Source organism: Pelophylax lessonae, assembly GCF_965119305.1.
Source record: "Pelophylax lessonae genome assembly, chromosome: 6".
Taxonomy (NCBI): Eukaryota; Metazoa; Chordata; class Amphibia; order Anura; family Ranidae; genus Pelophylax; species Pelophylax lessonae.
In genome coordinates this window covers 43,389,317-43,399,814 of record NC_138773.1, presented here as the reverse complement: position 1 = coordinate 43,399,814, position 10,498 = coordinate 43,389,317, and positions in this window count along the sequence as shown.

The following is a 10,498-nucleotide window of genomic DNA, read 5'->3' as shown; positions in this document are numbered from 1 at the left end:
TTTACGGCAACCCCTCCTAGCTTCCACCCATTATTTTCTAGAATGTTCTCCAATGTCTATTTATGGGATTCTCAGTCCCCTGCCAGGCCCACTCTGGTTCAGTATTTTGGACGATTTCAATTTGGGCATCCATAGTTCCCTACCTCATCCAAGTTGTCATACTGTAAAAGAAACAAAAAAAAAAAAAATAACAAGCCAAGGACTGATTCCTGTGTTTGAGTGAATGGCTGAGAACGCTTACTGGAGTGTTCTGCTGTGGCCGTCCCTCTGTTAGAACACAAGGGCTCAGCGGGGGAGATTGCTGTACTAACATCGCATTGTTAGTCCAGTGGCTCCAACCGGAGCTGTCAGGTTTTTTTTGTTCAACCTGCTGGGTTGAACAAAAAAAAAGAAAAACTATCGGTGTGTACCAGGCATAATCCTGAATGAAAATGTAAAAGTTATCATTATAAAGTAAAGATCGAGCAATATTAACCACTTGCCTACTGTGCACTTAAACCCCCTTCCCATCCAGACCAATTTTTAGCTTTCAGTGCTCTCACACTTTGAATGACAATTGCGCAGTCATGCAACACTCAACCCATATAAATTTTTCGTCCTTTTTTTCATAGAAATAGAGCTTTCTTTTGATGGTATTTATTCACCGCTGGGCTTTTTATTTTGTGCGCTATAAATGAAAAAAGACCGCAAATTTAAAAAAAAAAAACGTTTTTTTTTTTAGTTTCTGTTATAAAATTTTGCAAATTAGTAATTTTTCTTCATAAATTTTGGCCAAAATGTATACTTCTACATATCTTTGGTAAAAATAACCCAAATAAGTGTATATTATTTGGTCTGCGTGAAAGTTAGAGAGTCTACAAGTTATGGTGCTAATCATTGAAAATTGATCACGCCTAATGTACTGACAGCCTATCTCATTTCTTGAGACCCTAACAAGCCAGGAAAGTACAAATGACCCCCAAATGACCCCTTTTTGGAAAGTAGACATTCCAAGGTATTTAATAAGAGGCATGTTGAGTTTTTTGAAGTTGTCATTTTTTTCCCACAATTCTTTGCAAAATTATTATTTTTTTTTTTTTTTTACAAAATTGTCATATTCAACAGGTTATTTCTCTCACATGGCATATGCATACTTACAACTACACCCCAAAACACATTCTGCTACTCCACCTGAGTATGGCGATACCACATGTGTGAGACTTTTTTACAGCCAGGCCACATACAGAGGTCCAACATTGAAGTAGCACCTCCAGGCGTTCTCTGAGCATAAAATACACTTTTCATTTCTCAACCACCTATTACACTTTTGAAGGCCCTGGAGCACCAGCACAATGAAAAAGCCCGCTAAATGACCCCATTTTGGAAAGCAAACACCCCAACGTATAATATACCAGTCCAGTGTCAGTGCATGCGGCAGGCAGAGGCATGATGGTAGTCCTGCAGGCAGAAGTAGGGCCTCTGTCGGGATAGAATGGGGACAGGGGTAGAGGCTTCTCCCACCCAAATCGCTTTGAAGCCTCCGGGATCCAGACCCTAATCTGAGAAGAAGAAAAACAAAAAAAATTGTTTTCTTCATCCAGAAAAACAATTCTGGTCCCCTCACATATGCGAGACCCCTGTGGTATGAATCCCACTACTTCAAGAGGCAGGCAAAAATCGTGGTCAAACAGTCCAGGATCAGTTCCAGAGCAGGCAGAGGTAGGTACAAAATCAGCAGGCAGAAGCATGGTCAAAAAACAGGCCAGGGTCAGTTCCGGAGCAGGCAGACATAGGTACAAAATCAGCAGGCAAAGGCGTCGTTGAATAACAGTCCAGGGTCATTTCAGGAGCATACAGTGGCATAAGGGGTGAAGGCGGAGGACTACGTTTACCATACTAATAATTTAGACAAGTATGGTAACGGCGGAAACAGTCATCTACACAGAGGCCTGGTTGGGAAGGACACTGGGGACAATAATAGCGGGTGTCTTTTCGAATTCCTGCCTTGGTACACACCCTACATTTTTTCTGCCGTTTTTGGTCTCTTTGTGTGGGAGGGATTTTATTGGGAAAATGGCGTTCAGACAGTCTGCTTATTACGTCAGATCGAATGTGTTCTGGTGGGCCATTTGGAAATATGAGGGTTGTGAAGATTTCCTCCAGGTAATAAAGGAAGGGTTGGGGGCTTTCGGTGGACTTGCGGTATAATATGTAGGAATTGTATGTGGCCAAATGAAAAATATAAATTGCTACTTTTTTGTACCAATGGTATGTACGTCTTGTGGGTAGATAGGGTTCCATCATTTGGTCGTTGAAATCCACTCCCCCCATGAATAAGTTGTACTCATGTACACATGTTGGCTTTCGGATTGGGCCATTCCTTCTTCGGGATTCCACATAGTTGTCATTGTGGATCGAAGACAACATGTACACGTCTCTTCTGTCCCTCCACTTCACAGCCAAAACTTCCTCATTTCTCAGACTTGCCGTCTCCCCTCTTCTCAGCTTGGTGTTTACTAGCCTTTGAGGAAAGCCTTTCTGTTTTTTTCGGACCGTGCCACATGCAGGAGTCTTCTTTCTGTGAAGGTTTCGGAACAGGGGCAAACTGGTGTAGAAATTGTCTACGTACAGGTGGTAGCCTTTTTCAAGGAGAAGGTAAATGAGGTCCCAAACAACTTTTCCCGCTTGATCCCAAGTAGTCCGGACATTCAGGGGGATGCAGCTGGGTGTCCTTCCCTTCGTACACCCTGAAGGCATATGTGTACCCTGTGGCTCGGTCACATAGTTTGTAAAGCTTCACCCCATAGCGGGCCCGTTTGCTGGGAATGAATTGTTTGATGCCCAGCCTGCCGGTAAATTTAACCAGGGACTCATCCACACATACATGTTGGTCTGGGGTAAATAATTGAGGGAATATTTCCGAAAAATAATTTAGAAGTGGCCGAATTTTGAATAGCTTGTCAAATGCTGGGGAATTTCGGGGAGGGCACTGGGTATTGTCGTTAAAATGGAGGAACCTCATGATCATCAAATACCTGGCCCTGGGCATTACTGCAGAGTAGATGGGCATATGGTAGATGGGTTTGGTTGACCAATATGCTTGCAATTCGTTTTTTTAATAGAGTCCCATGTTGAAGGTGAGGCCTAAAAAGATCTTGAACTCCTCCACCGTTAGGTCTCTCCACTCAAAGGGACGGGAATAAAAAGACGTGGGGTTACTCTGGATAAATTGTTGTGCATACAGGTTGCACTGGGCCACAATGGACGTCAGCAGGTCCTCCTTAAAAATTAAACGGAAGTAGTCTATTGGGGCAAAGTTCTCCGTGTTGACCTGGACCCCTGGCTGGGCAGTGAAACCCCCTTTCACTGAGTTGGGAGGAAGCCACAGGGGGTTCTGAAGTGCATAGGGAAGGCTGGCGTTGGTCCTAACCCTTTGGGGGCGAGGTGACACCCCACTTGAGCTTGGCCTTTCTTGCCGAGGCACTGTGGTGCTGGTGGATGGCACTGCGGAGCTGGTGGATGGCACTGCCTCCTCCTCACCAGAACGCCTTCGTTTGGCAGGCGGGCAGTATTCTTCCTCATCGGAGTCGGTCTGCGTCCCGCTGCTAATGACCGGCTCGTAATTTACTTCGGAGTCAGACTCTGACTCCGAAGAAGATTCCGAAGCAGAAAGCTCCCTGTCCATGTCCCCACTGATGATATTGAAGGCCTCCGCGGCTGAGAAAATTTTTTTTGCCATCGTTGGTGATGGGCACGGTGACACTGATAGGCACGGTGACACTGATGGGCACGGTGAGACTGGCTCACTGATGGGCACTGTGATGGGCACACTGATGGGCTCTGTGGGCACACTGATGAGCACACTTATGAGCACTGATGAGCACACTGATGAGCGCTGTGGGCACACTGAGCACTGGGCACACTGATGAGCACTTGGCGGGCACTGATGGGCACACTGGTGGGCACTGGGCACACTGATGAGCACTGGGCACACTGATGAGCACTGGGCACACTGATATGCACTGGGCACACTGGTGGGCACACTGGTGGGCACACTGGTGGGCACTGGTGGGCACTGGGCACACTGATGAGCACTGGGCACACTGATGGGCACACTGGTGGGCACACTGGTGGGCACTGGTGATCACTGGTGGGCACTGTTTTACACTCACGATCTCTCCTCTCCTCACACTGCAGTCTGTGTGTGAGGAGGGAGAGCTGGCAATGAGAGATGATCTCATATGTTTACATTTGAGATCATCCCTCATTGGATGCCTCGATCGAGTGACGAATGGCCGCTGTGATTGGCCATTCGCCACGATCTGGGATTGGCTGTGTCCAAGGGACATGGCCAACACAGATTATCCCCGGTGCGCGCTCGCGGGTGCGCGCTCGCGGGAGCGCGCAGGGAGTCTGTTACTACCGAGGCAATGACAGATGATCTCATATGTTTACATATGAGATCATCTCTCATTGGATGCCTCGATCTGTGATTGGCTGTGTCCAAGGGACACGGCCAACACAGCTTTTGCCCGATGCGCGCTCGCGGGAGCGCGCGGAGGGCGTGTTACTGGGAGGCCGTTTAAAAACGGCCTCCCGAAAATTCAAGTCCGCGCTGCAGCGGTAAATAGGCTGTAGCGTGGATGGCAGCAGGTTAAAAACGTTTTTGTCACAGTGGAGATGAAGATGATGAAAGAAGAAAATCTTTTCTACAAGGTTTTGAAAAAAAAAACTTTTAATTTGTTTAAACTCAAAGGTAACAAATAAAATAGTAAAATCAGAAAAAAAATCATATCTGACACAACTCCCAGATACATTAATCACAATGCTATATACTGTAAATCTTTTATAGAGTATATTGTATATTTCCCTCATCCCTAAGACTATTGATTTATAATATCTCCAGTCTAGATAACATAAAAGTAACCATAGCAAAATGGAGATAAGAATAATGCGTGAAACATGTATATGTGTATTTATATTCCTCCATTAAAAACCATGATATGAGATTATTACATACAGTAGATTATGTAGCCCTGATTGATCAAACCTCATGTAGCACCTCAAAGCGGAGTTCCACCCAAAAGTGGAACTTCCGCTTTAGGTAGTCCTAACCCCCTGACATGCCACATTTGGCATGTCATTTTTTTTGGAGGGGGCGGGTACCTAGTTTTGACAGGTACCCGCTCCCACTTCCGCTTGGAGCGCCGCGGCGACCTGAGCAGAAGTTCTCCTCTCCCCTCCCTCCCTGCAATCTTCTGGGACATGTCAGAGGTCCCAGAAGATTGACGGCGAATCAAGAAGCGGGGCGCAACTCGCGCATGAGCAGTGTGTACCCGGCTGTGAAGCCGCAAGTTGTCACAGCCGGGTGCCCACACCAGTGATGCCGGCACCGCCAAGACCAGAGGGAGAGGATCGAGGCTTCGGGCGGCCGCATCGCTGGACCGGGGGACAGGTGAGTGTGTGTTTATTAAAAGTCAGCTGGTACACTTTTTGTAGCTGCTGACTTTTAATAAACACATAAAAGGCTGGAACATCGCTTTAACCAGTTCTGGACCGGAATATTTTACCCCCTTAATGACCAGGCCATTTTTTGTGATTTGGCCCTGCGTTACTTTAACTGACAATTTTGCAGTCGTGCAACGCTGTACCCAAATACAATTGATGTTCTTTTTTCCCCACAAATAGAGCTTTCTTTTGGTGGTATTTGATCACCTGTTGCGATTTTTATTTTTTGCGCTATAAACAAAAAAAGATCGACAATTCTGAAAATAAACACAATATTTTTCATATTCTGCTATATAACATTCCCAATAAAAAAAAAAAAAAAAAAAAATCTAATTTTTTTTCACCATTTTAGGCCAATTTGTATTCTGCTACATATCTTTCGTAAAAATGATCCCAATAAGCGTATTTTGATTGGTTTGCGCAAAAGTTATAACGTCTACAAACTAGGGGAAAGATTTATGTAATTTTTATTTATTTATTTATTTATTTACTAGTAATGGCGGCGATCTGTGATTTTTAGCGGGACTGCAACATTGCGGCGGACAAATCGGATCTCTAACTGACCTTTTTGACTTTGGGGGGACCAGTGACATTACTACAGTAATCAGTGCTAAAAATAATCACTGTTACTGTAATAATGACATTGGCAGGGAAGGGGTTAACCTAGTGGGTGATCAAGAGGTTAAATGTAAGCCTAGGGGAGTGTTTACCAACTGTATGGGGGCGGGGCTTATGAAATGATCATAGAGACCTGTGATCCTATATAAAAGGATCACAGCGGCTCTGTGATCATTCCAGGGAGAAGAATGGTCAGCTGTGTTTACAACAGCTGACCGTCCTTCTCTTTCAGCGGGGAACGATCGCAGATGTTTGGCGGCAATCGCTGCCACTGGCCCCGTGCATCAGAGTCCCAGCTGCCGAGTGGGGGCACTGTGCCGTGAACCGCGGCTCCATGCTCGCAGACCCTGAAAGGAAGACGGGCGAAGATGGATGCAGCCGCCAGTGGGGATCAACGTGGGCTTCGTTTGCAGGTAAGTGTCACATAATGTATGCAATGCAAGCAGTATTAAACATTAGATGTGGTGGCTGCATTCGTTTTATTTTCTTTGACTTTTTTCCCTTCTGTATTTACCTGATGATCTGGCCAGAAACAAACCTCCTATTAGACACGACTCTGCAGGAATGAGCACAACAACTGCATTGTCAGTCTGGGGGGAGGGGAGTGTAAAATGTATTAGCAGATTTAACCTCTTTACGACCGCCCCCTGCAGATGTTCTATGGGAGGCAGCCGCTCCTGCGCAAACCGTCGTAACTGTACGGCCGTCGCGAGCAGGAGGCTCGTCAGCGGGGAAGCCGATGCACGGGTCAGGCGGCTCTGATTGCCGACTGACACCCGCGATCGCTCCCCGCTGAGAGAGAAGGACGGTCAGTTGTTGTAAACACAGCGGACCGCTCTTCTCCCTGGAATGATCATAGAGCCCCTGTGATCCTTCTATATAGGATCACAGGTCTCTATGGTCATTTCACAAGCCACGCCCCCTCACAGTTAGAATCACTCCCCTAGGCTCACATTTAACCCCTTCATCACCCACAGTGTTAACCCCTTCCCTGCCAGTGTCATTATTACAGTAACAATGCATATTTTTAGCACTGATTACTGTAGTAATGTCTCTGGTACCCCCAAAAGTGTAAAAAATGACAGGGGTCCAATCTGACTGCCGCAATGTCGCAGTCCCGCAAAAAATCGCAGATTGCCACCATTACTAGTAAAAAAAGAAAAAACAATAAAAATGACATAAATCTTTCCCGTAGTTGGTAGACGCGATAACTTTTGTGCAAACCAATCAAAATACGCTTATTGCGATTTTTTTACCAAAAATATGTAGCAGAAAACAAATTGGCCTAAAATATTAAAAAGTTTTGATTTTTAAATTTTTTTTTTGAGAATGTCATACAGCAGAAAATGGAAAAATATAGTTTATTTTTCAGAATTGTTGCTTTTTTTTTGTGTTTAGCGCAAAAAATAAAAATCGCACAGGTGATCAAATACCACCAAAAGAAAGCTCTATTTGTGGGGGAAAAAAAAACGTAATGGGTACATGACCGCGCAATTGCCAGTTAAAGTCACTCAGTGCCAAGTTGAAAAAAATTGGCCTGGTCATTAAGGGGGCAAATCCTTCCGGTCTTAAATTGTTTAAATACACTAAAAAGATTGGAGCCAAACCCCAGCTCACACTTTATAGTCAGTTACAGCAAATCGTTTTTTCCTTTTGGGATAAGGCTCGGTTCACACTCCTGTGACTTAGGATCCGACTTTGAGACCCAAAGTCGCAGGACATGTGAAATGCCATGTATCTCTATAAGAGCAGTTACAATTGACACTACTGAAGTGACTTCAGAGAAGGTTTCTGCACAACTTTGATACAACTTTGACACGGCTTCAAAGCCAGAGAGTAGAAATTTGGCCGGGAAATTTGGCTGACGACCGATCTGCCGATTTTCGGCTTGTTAGTATGGTGCTTCCGACAACCGACTCCGACTTTTCGGCCGAAAAAATCCTGGTGTGAGGAGGGAAAAGTTGTGTTTAAAGTGACATGCGGTGTACCGCACCCAGTGGCTCTCGATAAACAGCCAGCAGATGCCAATTGGTATACTGCTGACATTCTGTGACGGTGACTGGAAAGAAGCTGGCCTGTGTGCACATGAGTAATAACCATATGCAGAGTAAAAGTCAGCGCAAGAGTAAATAATGTTAGAAGCTAGCAACGCAGGTCAATATACATATACCATAGACTTAAAGTGGAGTTCCACCCATTTTTGGAACTTTAGATCTTTGTAATCCCCTTTAAAATGGCTTTTACCAATGGAAACTTTTTTTTTTTTTTTTTTGCTAGTAAATACCTTAATTTTGGCTTTATTCCCCCTCTCCTCACTTCCTGGTCCGATCGGCGATGACGTCATTCGGCGATCCGCAGTGTCTGCTGGGATGTATTCTACTTGCAGTAGCTGTATCTGTACTGAGCCGTGCCTGCCCCGCCTCCGCCCAGCCTCCTCTCATTGAATTGCATTGTATGAATGTATTAAGGCTGTTCTCTGCCCAGCCTCCGCCCCGCCTCCTCTCATTGAGTTGTATTGAGAGGAGGCGGGGCGGAGGCTGGGCAGAGAACAGCCTTAATACATTCATACAATGCAATTCAATGAGAGGAGGCGGGCGGAGGCTGGGCAGAGAACAGCCTTAATACATTCATACAATGCAATTCAATGAGAGGAGGCTGGGCGGAGGCGGGGCAGGCACGGCTCAGTACAGATACAGCTACTGCAAGTAGAATACATCCCAGCAGACACTGCGGATCGCCGAATGATGTCATCGCCGATCGGACCAGGAAGTGAGGAGAGGAGGAATAAAGCCAAAATTAAGGTATTTACAAGCAAAAAAAAAAAAAAAAAGTTTCCATTGGTAAAAGCCATTTTAAAGGGGATTACAAAGATCTATGTATTCCAACCTATTAAAAATGGGTGGAACTCCGCTTTAAGCCCCGTAGACACGAGTAGAAATTTGGCCGGGAAATTTCGTCCGACGACTGATCTGCTGATTTTCGGCTTGTTAGTATGGTGATTCCGACAACCGACTCCGACTTTTCGCCCGAAAAAATCCTGGTGTGCAGGCTATATAATTTTTGTCGACCGTCAAAACACGTCCTATTTTATTCTCATTAGTAAAGATTTCGATGGGGAAAAATCTTATGAGCAAGACTAGGCATGCTCAGAGATGAAAGAACATATAGAAAGCAATCCAACACATGACATCACTTCTGAAGTAGAATTCTGTCATACAGGAAAATTTGTGTGCAGTCTAGAGCACATTCCAACCAACAGACACCACTCTAGACAAAAGACGGACGACCGGTCAGCGGAAATTCGTTGCGTTTGTACGAGGCTTAAGGCACTGTTCACACCTGAACGTTTTTCAGCTCGTAAACGCTCATCTCTGAAGTCTCAAAATGCCCAACAAGCAAAATTCCATTAATTTCAATGGCCCCTGTTCACATATGAGTGTTTTGTCGCCTGAAGCAAAATGCCTGAAGCTCAAAAAAGTAAATGAGCTTCTTTTTTGGTAGATTACAAGCGTCTTTGTTAGATGTCAATGCCTGCCTCCAAACACCTGCAAAAAACGCCTGAAAAAAAACGCTTGAAAAAAACCCAAAGAAACGCCTAAAAATTATACACTCAGGTGTGAATGGAGCCTTATGCCTCGTACACACGATCAGATAATCGTGCTAAAGAAATCGCTGTCTAATTGATCACATGATAATCTGATCTTTAGTACACAGCTTTCGACAGCCGATCACGACATTTTGTCTAACAAAATCCGAAAGGACAAACCCAGAGATGTATAGTAACTAAGTAGAACTACTTCACTACTGTACTTAAGTACCGAAAGTCGGTATCTGTACTTTCCTAGAGTATAATTTTTTTCTCCTACTTCCACTTTTACTTCACTACATTTTTTCGATGATTTCAATACTTCTGCTCCAATTTTTTTTTTTTTTGTGCTGCATAGTTACTCGTTACTATTATAAAAATTACCACTGCCAGAACAGTAGATGGCAGGTTTCATGAAGCTCAAAACATGTGTATTATCAGCGCATACGAAAATAAATGCTACTGTATGTATAAATAAAAGCTGCATTTGAAATAATAAAAAACAATATGATGTTCAAACTTTTGACTTCTTTCTTTAATAACTACATAACACAGTACTTGTACTTCTACTTATACTTTTAGTACTTGAGTAGCAATTTTTTTTTTCAAAACTAATGGTACTTTTACTTTCAGTACTTGAATAGCAAAATTTAAAAAAAAAACTACTTGCAATACTTAAGTACAAAAAATGTTGAATACTTTAGTACTTCTACTCAAGTCACTTTTTGATTGAGCACTTCCACTTCTACTCAAGTCACTTTTTGATCGAGCACTTGTACTTTTAGTCCCGGTTCACACTGAGGCGAC